Consider the following 22,630-nt stretch of genomic DNA (forward strand, 5'->3'; position numbering starts at 1 on the left):
ACCCCTTGCTTTGCCATCTGATGGTTAAAGGAACATCATGGGAAATGAGCTTACCGTGTTCTCCAGAGTCAGACAAGAAGATAGATACCAATTTTCCTCACACACTAGCTAGTTAATTTATGCTAAACTAGGCTAGCTTTCAGCCGGGTAGCTTTCTACTGAACGCAGAGAAATTGGTTGTGCAGGTGAGCAGAGGGTTTGCAGTCTGAGTCTCTCTCTTTCTCTCTCTCTCTCTCTCTCTCTCTCTCTCTCTCTCTCTCTCTCTCTCTCTCTCTCTCTCGCTCTCTCTCTTCCTTGTTTGAGCCGAATCTGGGTTTAACATGATTTGTGGAGCTCCCTCTGGTGTTGTGATCGTGGTATTCACTGACCTTTGGGAAGTATTTTGACATGTACTTGGGTACATTAGTCGTGTAGTGTATCTTGTAGACCAGGCCCATTGCAAGTTGCTGTACTCTGTCGTCTACTCTAAGCCATCCTAGGTTGTCAAAGTGGGCAGGGGTGAGGTGGGTTTTAGGAGTAAGGTCAAGCAGTAGTCTGACCAGTTTGTTTTGAGATGTTTGTAATTTTGTTTTTACCGCCTTTGAGGTGCTTTGGTACCATGAGGTGCAAGCATAGTCGTAGTACCCTTGAATGAGTGCTCCTGCCAGAGTCTTCAGGGTATTCTTGTTTACCAGAGAGGAGATCCGGTACAAGAATCGAGTTTGTTGGTTGACTTTTTTTTATTACATTGGATGCCATTTTGTCACAGGAAAGATTTGCCTCTAGGATGGAACCTAGGTATGTAATTTCATCTTTCCTTGTGAAAATATTGTCACCCACTGTAACTGAGAAGCCGTCAGTCTTGCTGAGTTTGTTATTTGAACCGAAGAGAATGGACTCTGTTTTGCCCAGGTGTAATGATAGTTTGTTATCAGCGAGCCATATGCAGATTTTGCCTAGTTCCGAGCTGAGGGTTTTTTCAACCTGTAACTTGTTCTTGTCAGAGAGTCGTCCGCAAACAGGAACAAGTTGCAGTCACAAGCTGACGACATGTCATTTGCATAAATTAGGAACAGTAGCGGTCCTAGTATGCTTCCTTGTGGAACACCACAGCTCACTGTGAGGGGGGGGGATAGGGTACCGTTTACCTCCACCATCTGTTCTCTCCCCTCCAGGTAGGATTGCATCCAGCTCACTGATAGACTATCAAAACCAATTGCTTTTAGCTTGTCAATCAGAATGGTGTGATTGACAGTGTCGAAGGCCTTTTGTAGGTCCAGCATGACCATGCCGCAGTATTTGCCCACGTCCACCTCTTGTTTGATGTGGTCGTTTAAATAGAGAAGGCATGTGTCAGTGGAGTGGGATGTTCTGATGCCAGATTGGAATTCGTAGATTAGAAGGGGAGATGGAGAGACCGGTGGAGGAGAGGAGAGTATGGGACAAGGAGATCATTTTGAGAGGTTTGTTACTTACATTTACATTTAGTCATTTAGCTGAATGCTTTTATCCAAAGCGACTTACAAATTCTGTACAACAAGTCAGCAGGAGGGTTACAACTCTGGCAGCTAAGGGTCAGTGATATATTGTTCGTCTAGCAGTGCCGAACGTGAGTGCTACACTCTGAGTGCATGGTAGTATAGACATACAGTAGCATAGTAGTAGCATAGTAGGTAGTAGTATAGACATAGTAGCATAGTAGGTAGATAGTAGGTAGTAGTAGTATAGGCATAGTAGATAGCAATATAGACATAGTAGCATAGTAGGTAGTAGTATAGGCATAGTAGGTAGTAGTATGGACACAATTAGCATAGTAGATGGTAGTATAGACATAGTAGCATAGTACATAGTATGGACATAGTAGTATAGTACATAGTAGTATAGACATAGTAACATAATAGTAGGATAGGCATAGTAGCATACTGTAGTACATAGTATTATAGACATAGTAGATAGTAGTATGTGCATAGTAGCATAGTAGGCACCTACATACTGTAATAATATAGTAGGAAGGTTACTAAAAGTATTTAAAGATTTTTTTTATTAAGATATTGATTGAAAAGGTGTGTTCTTAGTCAATGGCGGACAACTGGGCAGATTTCAGCTGTCATGACTGTGTTGGGAAGTTTGTTCCATGATGGAACCAGGATAGAGAACAGCTTGCTTCGTTTCAACAACCCCCCAGGAGCCTGAAGAGGAGTGTGTGTAGAAAGATGCAGAGCGTATGTGTAGTTAGAGGCTATTGACCGGAGGGAGACGTTCCCTTTGTTGCACCGTATGCCCGGTCAAGAACCTTGAAGCAGATCTATGCGTCAATGGGAAGCCAGTGCAGCTCTCTGAGAAGCAGGGTGACGTGGGCAGGCCGTTGCGTTCTTATGGGAGGCCCTGGGTTTAAGCGCCTTGGTGGCGCCTGCTGGAAGAGCATTGCAATAGTCGAGGCGTGACATGACTGTTGATTGCAGGAGGAGTTGGGTGGCTTCTTTTGTCTGGAAGGGTCGGATCCTTCTCGTGTTGCTGAGGAAGAATCTGCAGGTTCTGGTTGTTGAGGCGATGTGAGCGGAGAAGTCCAGCCGGTCAAGGACCACACCTAAGTTCTTGGCAGTTGGAGACAGAGCCACAGCTACATTCTCCACTGTGATTGAAAGGTCAGTCAGTGAGGAGGATTCAGGCGGCAAGTGAAGTAGCTCAGTTTAGCTCAGGTTCAGTTTGAGGTGGTTGGTCGTCATCCAGGTGGAAATGTCGAAAACTCAACAGCAATGGTCACTTATCACCAATACATGTCGCCAACACTAACAAAAATGGGGATCGTGCAGAACGTTATATTGACTTTGACACAACCTTATCTGTTGATCTTCAGTTACTTTTGGATCACATTCCCTTAAAAATCTTAAATGAAATTAATATGAAGTTAGAGGCTATTAGATTTTGTAGATTGAAGATTGTAATATGAGTGTAGTGCTACTGTCCTCAGCCACTATTTGTGTTTGTAGGAGTTTGCTAGAGATTCTTACTCCGTTACCATTACTATTATAAGTTATAAGTTAAGTTATATCCAGTGCTACTAAGTTACATCCACCATGTTTATGGTTTAATTCAGTAATAAAAAGAGTAAAAATTTGATTCAGTTTAAAAATAGGCAATACTAAAAATAATAAAATAGAATAGACAGAGTAAAGAAGTGTGCTAAAATAGTTCAATAAAAATATACAATAACATTTACAACAGAGGATCGCTCATGCAGAATCCGGCTATAGGGTGACAATAATGTGGTCAAGAGACATGGTTTCCAGTCTTTGGCCTTTAACTGGCTTGATGTGTTTATTCACAGAGTGGGAGCATTTACACATGAGTCCTCTCTTACTGAGGGAATGGGGGGAGAGAAAGAAGGGGGAGGAGACACAGGTACTTATACTCGTCATCTAGTAGTACTCCAGAGTATCTCCGCCTAGAACGCCCTCCAGTGGACACAGATATACATGGAGGTAGACAGACACTAGTGTGAACAGTTACAGATGCAGTTAGACATTTACTAACAATCCCACGCAGAGTCTCTAGCTTCACACTTTCTATGCCACTCACGAGTTTTCTCGGAATTATTAATATTACGTTGAAAGCCACTCACGAGATTTCTCTGATTTTTATTTTTATTTTTTTTCGCGATCTGAAATCATATTGCATCACGCGAGCCTACCCTAGTCTACCCGAGAGCCGCCGGCGATCAGATGTGGAAAAAAAGCGCCCCCTATCGTCTCCCAGATGACATAAGGGATTTTGGAATGGACTCAATGAAAATGGATGGGGGAAAAAATCCTGTACTCCACATTTTCCAGTCCACTGATGCAGTCGGGGTTACCACAGTTCATTATGGATCCTCTGAGCGCCGCGGATCATGAATTCTACTGTATCACGTTAGATCTATACACTTTTTTTTTTATCCACTTTTTCTCCTATTTTCTATATTTTCTCCCATCCCAATTTCGTATCATCCAATTCAACCCTCCCCTGTCACGAACGCTGTTTCTTGCCTCCCACTAGCCAGCTGCAATGTGGACTAAGTCATACATAGCACAAGTCCCCTCCGGTACTTGAGGTAACAGCAGTCGCATCTTTTCACCTGCGCAGCTCGATCTCTCAGTGGCGAGGAGTAACGCGTGGGAGGCTCACGCTGCCCCAGACACTTCCTGATTCTACTGTGCAGGCGCACCAACCGACCTGTAGGAGTCGCTGTCCACAACGCCCGATCCCCACCCATCAGTTTCCCACCCCCTAATACGGCCAATGTGTATTAGTATGAACGACCAGCTAAACTGAAAGCAATGTGGAGCGCTGGGCTCGAACAGGCGAGCCCAGCGTCTCTGCATTCGTGGCGAGCGCCTTGCCCACTACGCCACGTAGCCGCCCGTTAGATCTATACACTTATCGATTTTTTCGAATGGTGATCAGGAATTGGAATATACCAGTTGGATACCATCTGATGTCAGGTAAGGAATCTATGTTATCAGTGTTAGGATAATCAGACTCATTTTGATGAAGATATAAGCTGTTTTGTGAAATGTCCTCTATCGGTTTCACTGTAAAATCCATGAGGAAATGAACACGGCTATTATCAGCGCGCGGCTCGAATGGGCGTGCGTGTACGTATAATATTGATCATCTAGCGTTTATTTGAAAACGATCCATAAATAGGCCGACAAATATCAACGTTCTGGAATATTCCAGTAAAAGACGATTATCACAGAATGGCCCAGAATGGGCTGTTTTTTACCTCAAAACGGGTGCTTTTCAAAATGCTCTCAAAACGGAAATGAAGCGATAAAAAACCAATCTGCCTTGACAGCACTGACTGGAAAATGTTTCTTTGATAAGCGATGGGCAGATTAGACACATAGCCATAATTTAAAACATAGATTAAGCGATATTAACGTTAACATTAAAGTGGATGGTGGCATTCAAGCGCTAACTCTGGCACCACCTGGTGGCACTGAAAGTGTTAATAGAACAACAGAGCAGTGCATCGCTCTTAATACTTTGAGTTTCTTTACATAGTTCTAACATACAACAGAGCAGTGCATCGCTCTTAAGACTTTCAGTTTCTTTACAAAGTTCAGTTCTAATTGACCTTATAGAACAACAGAGCAGTGCGTCGCTCTCAACTTAACAACAGAGCAGTGCTTCACTCTCAACACTTTATAGAACAACAGAGCAGTGCATCGCTCTCAACTTTGAGTTTCTTTAAAAACTTCTGTTTTAAATTACAACAGAGCAGTGCAGTGCATAAGAGGTGGTGAGATCAAATTAGCATAGAACTGACACATGCATTTGATAGGAAGTGTAGCTAAGGGGCTACACAACCCGGACTGTATTAAAGATTGTTTAGATTAAACCACTACTAAAGAATATTAATAGCCAGACAGTATAGTTAGACAAAATGGCGGAAACTCAATTGACGGCGCGGGGACAAGGATACCTGGTTTATAAGCATTTTAATAGTCATAGCAACATACATCTGAATTATCACGGTTCTCCTTTAATAATAGAATGTCAGGGTATCAAAGTCAGCGGTAATGAATAGTTCCTAGGTTACGGATACTCGACCGGAGCTGCAGGGAGTGAGAAGAAACGAGGCGATACTGGGAAAAGCAAGGGTAGCTGGAGACGATGGTTTCCCTCTGGAGCTCCAAGCTCCGGAGGACCTGTAGACCGGTCGGATAATCCTGTCGTTGCTGGAAGAAAAGGGGTCTCGTACGGAACCGGTCCTTGTAATCCTAGCGCCCGATGGCAGGGTTAATAGCTATTAATCCAAAGGCCCGTTGGCATAGATGGTAGCTAGCTAGCTTCGTTTGTACTGGAAGCTAACCCGCAGACGGTCTTCAATGAGTAGTTAGATCCAAATGCCGCTGGGTTTAACTATACGTTTCTCCACGTTACTTCGCTTACACAAGTCACTATACTGCGCCAATAATGGCTCTACAATATTATAGTCGTATCTAAGTGGCCATCAGCTATCCGTAACGATACACTGCTTGTAGGTCTGTGTACAACTGTACCGGACGTATCACGCTCTCGCTCTGCTGCTTCTCCTGTTCTGTTACTGCCGACTCGCGGCTGCTTGCACCATCCACCATATATATACTCAGACTGATTTCTATAGGGCTCAGCCGATTTACCTGTCCGGAATCAATGCGCCTGCTATGGGCAAGTCTGAACTTGTCTGAACATGTCTAGAACCATGTCTGGGGGGCTCGTCACTGGCGCCTCCAATGTCAAGGGCGGGACCCAATGAGGCGAGCGAAGAATACTATTATGCAAACGGATGGCGTAAAGATATATATCTTATATATATAAACAATATACAAGTTATACAAAATAATAAACGCAGACTTTCAGTGTTAATCTGGACCTTCAGAACAGCCGCCCCCTAATTAGTCCGAACCTAATTAGTAAATAAATGGGGCCACAGATTAATATTAAGGGTCAAGTCAACTTCTCCATAATGTGCTATGGGGAGTTGGAAATAATCTATAAAGTCAGTGGGTTATCGTCGTCGTCAGGGGGTTTAGGGATCTCAGGCAGCTCTATCAACTTGGCTACTGGTCTGGTGTAGGTCCGCCCTTGGACGATGACTTCTGCCGCTCTGACCTTCCCATCGGAACCGGTAATCACTTTGCTCACACGGCCGGCCGGCCACGTAGCTCGGGGTAGTGACTGGTCTATTATCATCACAACGGTATCCACTGTCAGGTTGTCCCTGTCTTTAACCCACTTCTGACGGGCTTGAAGGGATGGTAGATAGTGTAGGAGGAAGCAGGCCCAAAACTGGTTGGCCAGTACTTGGCTGTGTCTCCACATCCTCCGGCCGTTCATCTCGTTCTGTCTGTACACCGTCTGAGGAAGGGCAGGGTCCAGCCGCCCTGAACTGGAAGGTGACCTGAGCAGGAGCGAGGCGGATCTTGAGTTCTTCACCCATAGTCAGGAAGCTCTCTCTCAGTTCCGTGTCTCCTCCTCGGAAATTTTTCCCTTGGTCGGACAATAGCACTGATGGGGTCCCTCTCCTTGCTTGGAACCTCCGGAATGACATGAGGAACGAGTCTGTACTCATGGTCTGGAGGAGCTCAATGTGAACAGCTCGGGTGGTCATGCACTTGTACACAATGCCACACCTCTTCTCTGTCCCTCTTCCTTTTTTGACGTTGAATGGGCCGAAGCAGTCCACGCCCGTGGAGTGGAAGGCCCGCTCGCCGAGTCGGAGGCGGCAGGGAGGCAGGTCGGCCATCTTCGGAATACTAGGCTGTGCCCTCCACTTGCGACAGGTCGGGCAAGTCCGTTGGAATCGACGTACAGCTTCTTTCCCTTGGAGTATCCAGAAGCGCCGTCGGATCTCCGCAAAGACTCGCTCGGCCCCCGCGTGGTGCACCACCTTCTCGTACTTCTGGATGATCAGATCTGTTATCTTGTGTCGGCTGTTGAGGACGATGGGATGCTTAGCATCTTCGGTCAAGTCCGGGGCCCGTCTCAATCGACCACCCACCCTGATGAGGTGCTGGGCGTCGAGCTCTGGGGCTAAGGTGAGGAGTCGACTGTCTGAGGGGACTGGCTTTTCCCCTCTCAGACAATCTAGTTCTTCTGGGAAGGAGTCTCTTTGTGCTCTCTTTAGTAGAAGAAGTTCTGCTTCCTCGTAGTTCGATGCGTCGAGGTCTGTGGTGGGGGGACGTTCCGGGTGGTGCCATAGGAATGTCCTTTTCTGAGCACTCTCAAGGGTTAGACAGTCGTCTAGGTCCGGGTCCGTTGGAGCCGGGGCTTGACTCAGCCCGCAGAACATAGACTTCTTTATCTCTGACTCATCTTGGTTCGCCTCCCGTGGTGTGGGGATAGGCCACTTCTCCTCCGGGAGCTTGGGGAACTCTGGACCATCACTGTATGGGTTAGGACGCGTGAGGTCGTCTAGGGCAGTGGTTCTCAAATTTTTTACACCAAGTACCACCTGAGAACGTAGCTGGCTCTCCAAGTACCACCATATGACCGGCGTTAAAATACAGTCTATTCAGCTATGCACAGTTCACGCAGGAGGCAAATGTATTCCTAATACCATTATTTATTGTTAACTTTTGTCAAACACAGCCACAATGTACAAAGGGATAGCACTAGAACTAGCAAACGCTTCCACACAACTCATACAATGCAAGGGGCATTGAGAACATAATAACTAACATTCTCACATAGCAAGTGAGAAAATTAAGAACAACTGTATTTCAGCAAATGTACTTAATTCTCTCTCTATCTCTCTCTCACTCTCTCTCTCTCTCTCTCTCTCTCTCTCTCTCTCTCTCTCTCTCTCTCTCTCTCTCTCTCTCTCACACAGCAAGCAATTGTCCGTCATTCTCTCTCACACTCACACACACACACACACACACACACACACACACACACACACACACACACACACACACACACACACACACACACACACACACACACACACACACACACACACACACACACACACACACACACACACACAATTATTTTGTTACAAAAACTTAATTTCCTGCATTCTGGTGAAGGAATTTTTGAATTTTTACCCTTTAAATGCCAGTGTTTGTGATGGGCATCACAAATTATTGTAAAAAAGAAAAGAAAACACATATTACATTTTTGAATGTTTACCCTTTAAATGCCAGTTTAAATGGCATCACAAATTATTGTTAAAAGACACACAAAACGTAAAATATTTACAATATATCAAATGCAAAGTACATTTTTCTGGGGGGGATTATTACAGGCTAGGCATGTGTCAATGATTAGCAGCAACACATATTTTGATGGATTTTTTGTAATGTCAGATTTAACACCAACTCTTTTCAGAAAAGTGGGAGTATTTCATTTTTTATCTGACATTACAAGAAATCAAAAAATAAATGGTTATGATCAGGGCTGAAGTTGAATTAAAGATTTATGACTGTTTAGACTGCATTACTCTCTGTCACAGTGATCTCCTGGTTGTTCCCCACTTAGATTATCTAACTATCGCGCTGCCGCAACCAGAAACACTGGCCTGGCCTGCTTCTAAGTTCAGTGGCCTGACTGCAATTTTTTTTTTATTTTTATTTTTTTAGCTTTTTTGGAAATGTTTTCAAGTACCACCAGCAGTACCACCAAGTACCACTAGTGGTACGCGTACCACAGTTTGAGAACCACTGGTCTAGGGACATCCCCCGTGTGATGACATCCGCCAGGTTCTGCTTGGTGTCAACATATCTCCAACATGCCGCTCCTACCAGGTCTTGGATTTCGGTTACTCGGACTCCGACGAAAACCTTGTACCGACAGGAGGCGGACTGGATCCAGGTGAGCACGGTCATGGAGTCTGACCATAGGATGATCTCACGCACCGGTATGGTGAGTTCACTTTGTATCATTTTTGCGAGTTGCGCGCCTACCAGAGCTGCGCAGAGCTCTAGTCGCGGGATCGACTGCTGCTTGCGGGGAGCTATCCTCGAGCGGGCCAGGACGAAGGCTACGTGGACTTCTCCTCCCTCTTCTCGGGCTCTCAGGTAGGCCACTGATCCGTACGCCACTTCAGAGGCGTCGCTGAAGACGTGCAGGTCTATCTGACACGTCTCCAGCCGCACTGTAGGAGGGAAGTAACTCCGCCGGATGGTCACCTTGCGGAGTAAGACAAGTTCATCCTCCCATTCTCTCCATGTGGTAGCCAGGTGCTCGGGTATGGGGTCGTCCCAGCCCTGCTCCTTGTCCCACAGTTCTCTCACCAGCATCTTCGCCCGAGTGGTGTAGGGGAGGATACATCCCATTGGGTCGTACTGGCTGGCGAGTGTTCGGTACACACTTCGCCGAGTGGTCAGTCCAGTCGTGGACGTCTCCCGATCCGTCCTCAGGGGTGTGTGTCTGTAGTGAAGCGAGTCCGTCTTGAAACGCCAGACGAGGCCCGGGGTCATCTCTTGCGCTTCGCCTGGGGTGTGCGCCATCCAGGTCTCGCTGCTCGCGGCCTTGGTCTCTGGGGGGAGGCTTCGGAGAACTTGAGGGTCGCTGCTGGCCCATTGTCGGAGGTCGAATCCACCTTTGGCTAATGAAGCTCGTAGCTTCAGTAGGATGCTCTCTGCTTCTTCTGCCGTGGATACGCTCTATAGGCAGTTGTCCACGTAGAAACTTCTTTCCACGCTGTGTCGGACATCATCGTCGGCTCCGGGGTCTTCGGCCACGTGCTTCTGTAATGCGAACGTGGCGCAGCACGGGCTGCAGGTGGTGCCGAATGGGAGTACCTCCCATTGGTATATCGAGGGTTGTTCGTCGTCGAGCCTCTCTCTCCACAGAAACCTCAGTAGAGGCTTGTCTTCCTCCATCAGTCGGACTTGTAGGAACATTCCCTTGATGTCGCCGCTGATGGCCACTTTGTCCTGACGAAAGCGTATCAGTACGCCGAGGAGGGAGGGTCCGAGTGTCGGGCCGGGCAGGAGCAGGTTATTCAGATTCTGCTGTCCAATCTGATAACTGCAATTGAACACGATGCGGTTCTATCCGTTGTGGGTGACCTTGTGGTGGGGCACGTACCATGACTCTGTCGTCCTTTCTGCCTCGTGGTCATCGATTTTCTTTATATGGCCAGCCGTGATCAGCTTCTCGATCTCGGTGCGATATATCGTTGCTTGGGGGGGGTCTTTGGCGAGGCGCAGCTCAGTGCTCTGTAGGTAGTGGTGTGTCGCTCCCTTCGGCACGTGCAGAGTGGGCATCCCTTCCCGCCTCAACAGTGGGGTCGCGTATCTTAGTACTCCGTCGACCTCGACCCTCGTAGTCTTCTGCTCGAGTAGAACTATGGCATACTTTGACCGAACCATCTTGCGTTCGTTCTTGAATGGCAGTGAGTCTAGTGTCCATAGCCTCTCAACGTGCTGTAAGAGGGTATTGTCTGTGTCGCTCACCTTGGTGTAAAGGCAGCGTGTGGACGTTGGTCGGTTGGAATGCCCGGAGAGAGGGCCCTGGAGCGTCCATCCCAGTCGGGTCTTAACCGCGGCTGGGCATCCTCTGGGTCCGATGTGGACCGCATCAGTTGGGACAATAAGGTCCGAGTGGTCGGAGCCTATGAGTAGGGTCGGTGTAGCGCCGTTGATGAGCGGTATGGGCAGTCGGTGAAGGTGTTCGTACTTCTCCCTCAGCTGTGGGATGGGGTAATCGTAGCGTGACAAACCTATGTCGTAGCTTGTGAACGCCTTGTTGATGCTGTACCGCTTCTCGGGCTGATCGATCGCTGCAATGGTGAACGAGACGTTTTCACCTTTGATTGTCTTTAAGTCTCTACGAATGGTACGGATGGTCATGGTCTCCTCTGGACCCCGCAAGTCCAACTGGGTCGCGGCGGAGGCGAGGAGGAGGGTCTTCTCCGACCCGTCGTCGAGGACGGCGTAGGTGTCGAGTACCTTGTCCCCGTGACTGAGGAGTACTCGTACCACCTTGAGGAGCACCCTGGAGCTCCCACTCTTCGCGGGGTCGATGTAGAGTACTTCTGCTCTCGAGCTGCTTTGTGGGGCGGGTTTTCGCTTGTTGCTCTCGTGCAGTGCTTCGAGGTGAGCGCGTCACACTTGCCGCACTTCTTCTTAAGGCGGCATTCTGCTGCCATGTGGCCGCGCGCGCAGCGGAAGCAGCGGCGGTTAGCTTTAATCCACTGACTTACGTCGTCGGTGGTCAGTTTCTTGAATGCGTCGCACTGTGACAGCCGGTGTTCGTTGTCGCAGTATTGACATGCGATCTTCCATTTTCCCTTGGCGGGGGGGTTGTGACTCTTCTGTCGTGGCACCGACTCGGCCTGGTGCATCACAGTGATGGGCCTGCTTTGGTCTTTAAACCTTCTCGGTCCCTCTTTAATGTTCGAGCCACCCCATGCGAAGGTGTCAATTCTTAAGTCAAGTCAAGTCAAGTAATTTATTTATATAGCACGTTTAAAAGCACAAGAGCCAACCAAAGTGCTGTACAATCAAAGCTTAAAATCAATGTCCTAATATAAAATACACAAATACAAAAATACAAAAAGGCACAGCAGGACAAGACAGTACATTCAGAGAGTAGGACAGTAGGACAACACACGAATAGGGGAACACAAAGTACAGTAGCACACAGGGGACAGAGGAGCATAAGAAGAGATACAAGAGGGAGGGGGCAGTATAAAATTACATGGGAGTGTGTGAGTTAGGGTGTGGGAGAATCAGGGTTTATTGAAGGCCAGGGAATAGAAGTGGGTTTTTAGACGGGCCTTAAATGTCTCCAGCGAGGGGGCAGATCGGATCTCCAGGGGAAGCTGGTTCCATAGCTTGGGGGCCACGGCCTTGAAGGAGCGATCGCCTCTCTTTTTGAGTCTGGTGCGGGGGGGGACCAGCCGAGCCTGGTTGGAGGATCTTAGTGACCTGGGTGCTGCGTAGGGGGTGATGAGCTCGGTGATGTAAAGGGGTGCTGCACCCGATAGTGCTTTAAAGGTGAGGAGGAGGATTTTGAAGTCTATTCTAAGTGGGACTGGGAGCCAGTGTAGGGAGGCTAGGACTGGTGTGATGTGCTCTCTCTTTCTGGTGCCGGTGACTAATGACTAAATGTAAATGGTAAGGAACCTAGCTGCAGAGTGCTGGACCATTTTGAGGCGGGACATGGCTGCCTGACTGATGCCGGTGTAGAGGGCATTGCAGTAGTCAAGGCGTGAAGTGATGAATGCATTGACTACCGTTTCCAGGTCGACGGGTGAAAGGATAGGTTTTATTTTACTGATGTTGCAGAGTTGAAAGAAGCATGATTTGACTACGGCATTTACCTGCCGGTCGAATTTGAGCTCTGGGTCAAAGATTACACCCAGGCTCTTGACGTGGGGTTTGAGGTGGGTGGAGAGTTGTTCTAGGCTGTTGGAGAGTGTTTTGGTGGAAGAGGGGGGGCCAAACAAAATGATCTCCGATCTAAGCTCACCTCCGTCTTAGGCTGCTAACCTCCCTGGCTAGGAAGTCAGCAAGGTCCAGGAGTGATTGTTCTGGGCCATTGGGGTCACGGTGGTTTCTTTGCCGCCGAAAACGTTCTTGGCGGAATGGGGGGAGCTTCTCTAATATACGCTCCACGTTGGAGTTGGCGTACAACTCGTACATCCCCTTCTCTCGTTGGGACCCGAGCATCCCTACCAGGGATTGTACTTTGACGGATAGGTCGTCCAGGGCTCGGTTGTCTTTAGCTGGGGGGAGACGTTCAATCTCACGTATCTCCTGAATGACATAGTCCCATGTACGTCCGTAACGTGCGTCGAGGGCCACCAGGGCATCAGAATAGGGAGTCTGTGAATTGGAGTATGCCAGCGCTATGTTGTGCGCTCTAGTTACCTTGAGGTGCTTAAGGAGGATGGCATACTTGTATGACTCGTCCTGTACTCCGGACATAATTGTCTCTAGGCACATACGCAGCTCGGTATACTGCGCTCGGTCTTCTCTTGTGAAGTCTGGGAATGTGGGTGTCCCAATGTAGGATGCCATGGATGGCTGTGACACTGACGCACGTGGGGGGAGAGGCCTCCTTGGCGAGTCTCCCCGTACGTGGGGTCGTTGGTTCGTGCTGGGCGGGAACCAGAGGCTGGGCCCCCAGGCACTATTCCTCGGTGCTGTCTGTTGCTCGAACTCCCCACTGGGACGGGTTGGGGGTTCATAACGCAGTGTGTCGGGACTGAGACCGGGGCTGCACTGTTCCTCCTGGTCTGAGATGGGTTCGTGTGGGTGGGCTTTCTGTCCTCCCTCGTCCTCCGTTAGGCTTTGTAGTCGCTCGGTTAGCTGCTCTGCAACGTAAGCAGGTTCTTCCCGTAGGCTGGGTCCCGTGTAGCTTTGTCGGGGAGGGGAAGGTGCCCTCGACCCGTGTCGTGATGATCTCCAGGAGCTCCGGTTGGAAGAGTGGGGCGTCACCCTCTGGTGCTCCATCATTTGTGCTTGTAGGCGGTCTCGCTCCGCCTCGCGCTGCGCAGTGGCTGCTTCGCGCTGCATGTTTTCTTCAGCCTGGAGGCGCCTCTCTTCCAGTCTGAGATGTTCGCGCTCACTCTCTCGTTGCGCCTGGAGACGGGCACGCTCACTTTCTTGTTGCGCCTGGAGGCGGTCATGCTCACCCTGGAGGCGGTCTCTTTCCGCTGCAGCGGTTAGCGTGGCGATCAGGATTTGCGCTAGCCTCTGGTCGGCCTCGCTTGGGGATGACGCTGATGATGGTGATTTGGAGTTGGCAGGGCTTGGCGGTGAACTGGTCTCCTTACACGCTCCGAGGTCCATCTCGGGGGCGCTGTACTTTGTCTTCTCTCGCGCTCCGAGGTCCATCTCGGGGGCGCGGTGCTCTTTACTCTGGTGCGCTCCGAGGTCCATCTCGGGGGCGCGTTCTTTACCTTCTTGCGCTCCGAGGTCCATCTCGGGGGCGCGGTGTTCTATGGGCATAGTCAAGTCATGTCCCGCTTGTCCCCCCCCGTGAGCTAAGTCAGTTTCACTTAAACTAGCTTGGGTCTCTACCGGTGGGGTTGACAGGTCGATAAGGTTGGGCATACTTAAGCTACTAATGTTATCCTTGCTTAACGTCCTCGTAGATAAGCTAGGAGGTAGATCTACAGCGTAGTTCTCCAAGTGGGGAGGGGGCTGACGCTGGCGCCTAGGGCGCTCTAATGGGGGAGAGCCGATTGGAGAGTGTCCGCCGCTGGCCATATTATTACTAATATGATTATTATTACTGATACCATCCGGCTCGAAGGACCAATTGTAGCTAAGGGGCTACACAACCCGGACTGTATTAAAGATTGTTTAGATTAAACCACTACTAAAGAATATTAATAGCCAGACAGTATAGTTAGACAAAATGGCGGACACTCAATTGACGGCGCGGGGACAAGGATACCTGGTTTATAAGCATTTTAATAGTCATAGCAACATACATCTGAATTATCACGGTTCTCCTTTAATAATAGAATGTCAGGGTATCAAAGTTAGCGGTAATGAATAGTTCCTAGGTTACGGATACTCGACCGGAGCTCTGCAGGGAGTGAGAAGAAACGAGGCGATACTGGGAAAAGCAAGGGTAGCTGGAGACGATGGTTTCCCTCTGGAGCTCCAAGCTCCGGAGGACCTGTAGACCGGTCGGATAATCCTGTCGTCGCTGGAAGAAAAGGGGTCTCGTACGGAACCGGTCCTTGTAATCCTAGCGCCCGATGGCAGGGTTAATAGCTATTAATCCAAATGCCCGTTGGCATAGATGGTAGCTAGCTAGCTTCATTTGTACTGGAAGCTAACCCGCAGACGGTCTTCAATGAGTAGTTAGATCCAAACGCTGCTGGGTTTAACTATACGTTTCTCCACGTTACTTCGCTTACACAAGTCACTATACTGCGCCAATAATGGCTCTACAATATTATAGTCGTATCTAAGTAGCCATCAGCTATCCGTAACGATACACTGCTTGTAGGTCTGTGTACAACTGTACCGGACGTATCACGCTCTCGCTCTGCTGCTTCTCCTGTTCTGTTACTGCCGACTCGCGGCTGCTTGCACCATCCACCATATATATACTCAGACTGATTTCTATAGGGCTCAGCCGATTTACCTGTCCGGAATCAATGCGCCTGCTATGGGCAAGTCTGAACTTGTCTGAACATGTCTAGAACCATGTCTGGGGGGCTCGTCACTGGCGCCTCCAATGTCAAGGGCGGGACCCAATGAGGCGAGTGAAGAATACTATTATGCAAACGGATGGCGTAAAGATATATATCTTATATATATAAACAATATACAAGTTATACAAAATAATAAACGCAGACTTTCAGTGTTAATCTGGACCTTCAGAACAGGAAGTGTATAAAAGTAGGCAGAATAAGAATAGTGCAGGTAAAGTACAATTTGTGTCAGGATATCCCTGATGTTTCATTTAAATGCCTGAGCAAAGAGATAGGTTTCAAGCTGTCTTTTGAAGATGTCTAGCGAGTTGGCTTCCCTGATGTTTTTGGGCAGTTTGTTCCATAGTTTTGGGGCGTAGTTGATAAAGGCTGCATCACCGATCCTCTTTTGACTGTTTCTGGGAGCCTCTAGTAGTCCAGCAGCTGATGATCGCAGTATTCTTGCTGGCCCGTAATTGATTAGAGTGTTGGCGATGTAGCTAGGTCCCTGTCCATTTAGAGCTTTGTATGTAAGGAGAAGGACCTTGAAGTCAATTCTAAATGTTACAGGAAGCCAGTGTAAAGCAGCTAAGACTCAACTAATGTGCTCTCTCCTTTTGGTTCTGGTTAGCAGTTGGGCTGCAGAGGTTTGGAGTCATTAAGTCATATCAACAGTCACTAAGTCATATCAATAAGTTATATCAACAGTCACTATGTCATATCAACAGTCACTAAGTTATATCCACCGTCACTAAGTCATATCCACCGTTACCAAGTTATATCAACCGTTACCAAGTTATATCAACCATCACTAAGTCATATGAACAGTCACTTAAGTCACATCAACCGCCACTAAGTCCCATCAACCGTCACTAAGTTACATCAACCGTTAATAGGTTTGATTTTTTACAGGCCAGTGAGGCCACAGTTTGAGTCATTGAATATTATGTATGGTATTGTATGGTAGTGGATTATTTCTCAGTTAATGAATTATAGTTTAATCATAACTTCAGTCGTAAAGTAGTTGTTACAAAGGGTCAGATTAAACCGAATATATATATTTATTGCTTGAGATCCCTTGTATAATATTTGTATATCGTTTGATATCCCTTGTATATTCTTTGTATATATACACGGAATATCCCTTTACCTGGGTACAAACCAGACCATAATATTCGCTCTCCTATTGGACAGCGACCCCTAGGCGCCAACGACCATACCCCCAATGGCAAGTTCAAAGGCAACGCCAAGGCATGTCTCAACATGTCCAGGTTTGCGCAGTAATACGAGACAGAACTGAGGTTGGCACTAGATAATTCACCTTACGTATAAATACGGTGCAGGTGGAAACAGCAGCAATTCGTTCATTACTAGTAAAGCCTTCACCACGAGACAACGTGCAGTGAAGTGGGCAACTTTGCCTCTGAATAGAGCCTTGAGAACCGCGTGCGAATAGATTGCTAAAGTGTCAGAGTTTAACGCAGTACCGTTGAGTTCGACTTATTCTAATGTGAAGTAATAGTCTATCATTTATAGTGTATCGTGCGGCTACCGTTCTTCAGTGACCAGCATTACCACCGGTTCGTCGTGTATATAGCTAGTGCACTTATCCAGGCTGGGCGGCCTAAACTCGTGCCCCCACCCGAGGAGTCCTAGACGAGAACCGTTGGATATGTACACCGGAGAACCTACACCGGCGACTGCAGAACCCTTTCTGGTTGGATTATATTGCTTTGGTACCGTGACTGCTGGAGCAGAGAACCGTCTACCCCACTATCGTGTGGGATCTACCCCCCGTGAGGAGCATCACTCGAGCCCGCCTCTAGGAAGAGGCTGGCTAGCTTTCATCCATGCTGTCGAGCATACTGGATTATAGCTGTTGCTTTGTCTACTGATCAAGGGAGTACTGCACTGGCTCCTGTATCTGGAGCCTCGTTATTCCGCGTTGACCCAGACTTTGCACCCGAACATTCCTCTACCCTGCCGGCCTTACACCCGGAGGGAACCCCCCAGTGTCTCCAGCTGGTACTAGTGTGCCTTATGTAATTGCTATGCCACAGGTGGCGTCAGTTTAGACCCATCTTACTATTCTCATTGACTTACGCTCTTGACCTACTTTACGTGTGTTCTTCGCCTTACAAGCGCAAGTATAATTCTCAATCTGTAACCTAACGTTGCTTTGATAATAATAAATACCCTCCAAATAGAACTTTATGTGTCAATGCCGTGTTCTTGTGTGGGTGTTCACCATATATATATATATACTGTATGGCCAGTAATTAAAGTACATAACTAAGTAGTGGTTTAATATACCATACTCTCAATACAGTCAGGGAATTGTACCCCTCAGTTACAATTGGTCCTTCGAGCCGGAGGGTATCAGTGTAATATCTAATATAATATTGATATTAACCATGGCCAGCGGTGAACACTCCCCAAGCGGCTCTCCCAAGCTAGAACGCCCGCAGCGCAGACGTCAGCCACCTCCCTATCTGGAGGAATACGCTGTCAGTCTAATACCTAGCTTTAAACAGACGTTAAATGCGGATAAAGCGGATAGTCAAAGCATGTCAAATCCTACCGACCAGGCGACCCTGCCAGTAGAGACCCTAGTGGGTTCTAACGAAACTGACCAAGCTCACGGGGGGGACCAGGGGGGACATGACATGACTATACCCCCAGACAACGTCAATGGTATAATCCCCGGAGAGCTCCAGGATAAAGAAAGCGCTCCAGGGACAGAACCCGACACACGACCAGAAGAGAAGCGCGCCCAGGAGATGGACCTCGGGGCGCGCCAAGAGAACAGATCTGCAACGAGCACTGTCAGAAGCCGATCACCTCCGTCAGTGTCATCCCCCAGCGAAGCGGACCAGATGCTGGCGCAGGCATTCATCGCCACCCTGGCAGCCTCCACTGAACGCGATCGACTCCAAGCACAGACGCTTAGTGAGCGCGAACATTCTTCCATGGAACAAGAGCGCCTCCGGGCGCAACAACTAAGTGAGCGCGAACACTCTACCATGGAAAGAGAACGCCTTCAGGCTCAACAGACGAGCGAGCGCGAACAATCTGCAGACCAACGAGAGCGCCTTCACGCGCAACTCCAAGCGCAAGCCCTTAGTGAACGCGAACACTCTGCAACCCAGCGAGAGCGCTTCCAGGCGCAACAAAGGAGTGAAGACAACCCCATACGACTGGAGACCAGACGCCTCCAGACGGAAGAGAACATTGAAAGAGACCGCGCCGATGCACAGCGCGCCGCCGCCAATGCACAGCGCAACGCAGCCCATGCCCAGCGCGAAGCAGAGCGCAACGCAGCCCACGCTCAGCGCGAAGCAGAGCGCGACCGGCTGCAGGCGCAGATAATAGAACAATTGATTGCGGCGGCTAGGTGGTGTAGTGGGCAAGGCACTCGCCACCAGTGTGGAGACGCTAGGATTCGCGTGTTCGAATCCAGCTCTCCACATTGTTTTCAGTTTAGCTGGTCGTCCGCAGTAATACACATTGGCCGTATTACGGGGAGGGAAAACTGAAGGGTGGGGATCGAACGTTGTGAACAAGCGACTCCTACAAGTCGGTTGGTGCGCCTGCGCAGTAGAATCAGGAAGTGTCGGGGGCAGCGTGAGCCTCCCACGCGTTACTCCTCGACACTGAGAGATCGAGCTGCGCAGGTGAAAAGATGCGACTGCTGTTACCTCAAGTACCGGAGGGGACTTGTGCTATGTATGACTTAGTCCACATTGCAGCCGGCTTGTGGGAGGCAAGAAACAGCGTTCGTGACAGGGGAGGGTTGAATTGGATGATACGAAATTGGGATGGGAGAAAATATAGAAAAATGGGAGAAAAAGTGGATAAAAAAAAAAAGAACAATTGATTGCCAGGGCGACACCCCCTCTCTCCGCACGGAGCTCCAGGACATCATCACGACAAGGGTCTAGGGCACCTTCCCCTACCCGACCAAGTGACCCGGAACCCGGCCAACAGAAGGATCCTATCTAGGTCTCCGAACCCCCTCCCCGACCGGTCCATACGAGACCCAGCAACCGGGAAGAACCGGCCTACGCGGCCGAGAGACTGAATAGAAGACTTCAAGACCTAGAAGACCTAGAAGAGGAAGAGGAAGAGGAGGAAGGTCAAGCCCACCAGCAGCAACGTACTCAGGACCAGGAGGCCCAGTACAGCCCAGACTTCACCCCCGAGTCACTGCGCTACAAACCCCCGACTCAACTCACGGGTGAGTTTGACGCACAGTCAGCACCGAGGAACAGCACCTGGGTACCCGGCCTCTGGTACCCACCAAGTACCAGCCCACGACAACACGTACGGGGAGACTCGCCCAGGAGGCCTCTTCCCCAACGCTCACCGATGTGCCAGCCATCCATGGCATCGTACCTTGGCACACCGACGTTCCCAGACTTTACGCACGAGGACAGAGCACAGTACACGGAATTACGGATGTGCTTAGAGACTATGATGTCCGACGTCCCTGATGAGTCGTACAAATATGCCATCCTCCTCAAGCATCTCAAGGTGCCCAGAGTGCATAATATAGCGCTGGCATATTCCAACTCAAGCACCCCATACTCCGCGGCTCTAGTGGCCCTCGACCAGCGTTATGGACGCATATGGGACTACGTGATACAAGAAATAAGAAATATTGACCGTCTCCCCCCAGCCAAAGACAATAGAGCATTGGATGACCTCTCTATCAAGGTACAATCCCTGGTAGGGATGCTGGGGTCCCAAAAGGAAAAAGGGAGACATGAACTATATGCTAACTCTAATGTAGAACGAATACTAGAGAAGCTCCCTCCAGCCCGCCAAGAGCGCTTTCGGCGGCAGAGAGACCACCGTGATCCCGACGGTCCCGAGCCATCCCTCTTAGACCTGGCCGACTTCCTCGCGAGAGAAGTCAGCAGCCTACGACTGGATACGTTCGTGTGGAGTGGACCAAGCCCAAGAGATGGACCTCGGAGATCTAATGATAACCGCCGGTCGGTGACCGTTATGCACCAAGCCGAATCAGTACCGCAGCACAAGAACCACAACACCCCCTCGACGAAAGAGAAGTGGAAGATTGTATGCCAGTACTGTGAGAAAGAACATTGGCTGTCTCAATGTGACACTTTCAAGAAGATGACCGCTGACGAGGTGAGTCAGTGGATCAAAGCCAACCGCTGCTGCTTCCGCTGTGCGCGCAGCCATATGGCAGCCGAGTGCCGTTTGAAGAAGAAATGCAGCAGGTGTGACGGCGCCCACTTGGATGTCTTGCATGACAGCAACAAGAAGAAACTCGCACCCCCAAGTAGCTCGAGAGTGAACGTCATGTATATCGACCCCGCCAGCAGCGGGAGCTCCCGAGTGCTCTTGAAAGTGGTCCGAGTGATATTAAGTTACGAGGACAAGGTCATGGACACTTACGCCGTCCTGGACGATGGGTCAGAAAAGACTCTCCTCCTCGCATCCGCCGCAGCCCGGCTGGGTCTGCGGGGGAGCGAAGAAACAATGACAATCCGTACTATAAGAAGAGACCTGAAGACCATAAAGGGTGAAAATGTCTCCTTCACTATCGCAGCAGTCGGGCAGCCCGAGAAGCAGTATAGGATTACTAACGCCTTCACCAGCCAAGACATAGGCCTGTCACAGTACACCTACCCCATCCCCAAGCTGATGGAAAAATACGTGCACCTACGTCAACTACCTATACCGCTCATCAACGGCGCCACCCCGAACCTGCTCATAGGATCCGACCACGCACACCTCATCGTCCCAACGGACCGGGTCCACATCGGGCCCAGAGGCTGTCCAGCAGCAGTCGAGACCCGCCTAGGATGGACACTACAAGGCCCCCTCTCCAGGTCTCCCAACCGACCAGCAGCCACTCGTTGCCTCCACTCAAGAATAAAAGAAGAAGACACCACCCTCTTACAGCATGTCGAGAGGCTATGGACATTAGACGCAATGCCCTTTAAGAATGAAAAGAAACTTGTTCGATCAAAGGAAGACACTTATGCCATAACCCTCCTCGAGCAGAGGACAAAGAGAGTCGAGGTCAATGGAGTGATGAGATACGCAACTCCACTCTTGAGGCGAGAGGGTATGCCCACCCTCCGCGCCTCAAAAGAAGCGACGGAGCGATATCTACTGAACACCGAGCGGCGTCTATCCAAAGACCCCACTCAAGCCACTGTGTACCGCGCTGAGATTGACAAGCTAATCACAGCGGGACACATAAAGAAAATTGACATTCAAGAGGCCGACCAGACGACCGAATCATGGTACGTGCCCCACCACAAGGTCCACCACAACGGCAAGGATCGTATTGTGTTCAACTGCAGCTACCAGATCGGACTACAGAATCTGAATAAAGAACTCTTGCCCGGCCCAACACTCGGCCCCTCTCTACTAGGCGTGTTGCTACGTTTCCGCCAAGACAAGGTGGCCATCAGCGGCGACATCAAAGGGATGTTCCTGCAGGTGCGACTAGTGGAAGAGGACAAGCCCCTGCTGCGGTTCTTATGGAGAGAGAGGATCGGGGATGAGCAACCATCCATCTACCAATGGGAGGTCCTCCCTTTCGGAACCACATGCAGCCCATGCTGTGCTACGTTCGCACTGCAAAAACATGTTGCAGAGTACCCAGCAGCTGACGAGGAGGTCAGACAAAGTGTAGAGAGGAGTTTCTACGTGGACAACTGTCTGCAAAGCGTCTCGACGCCAGAAGAAGCCGAAGCCCTCCTACTCAAGCTCCGCGCCTCCCTGATCAAAGGCGGCTTTGATCTCCGGCAGTGGGCCAGCAGCGACCCTCAAGTACTGCGCAGCCTCTCCCCAGAGAACAAGGCAGCAAGCAGCGAGACCTGGATGGCGACCATCCCAGGTGAAGCCCAAGGAATGACATTAGGACTAGTCTGGCGCTTCAAAACAGACTCGCTCCATTACAGATACACACCCCTGACCACGGAGCAGGGAAGGTCGACTTCTCTACCGACCACCAGACGGAGTGTATAC

This window comes from Notolepis coatsorum, assembly GCF_963971535.1.
Source record: "Notolepis coatsorum genome assembly, chromosome: 3".
Taxonomy (NCBI): domain Eukaryota; kingdom Metazoa; phylum Chordata; class Actinopteri; order Aulopiformes; family Paralepididae; genus Notolepis; species Notolepis coatsorum.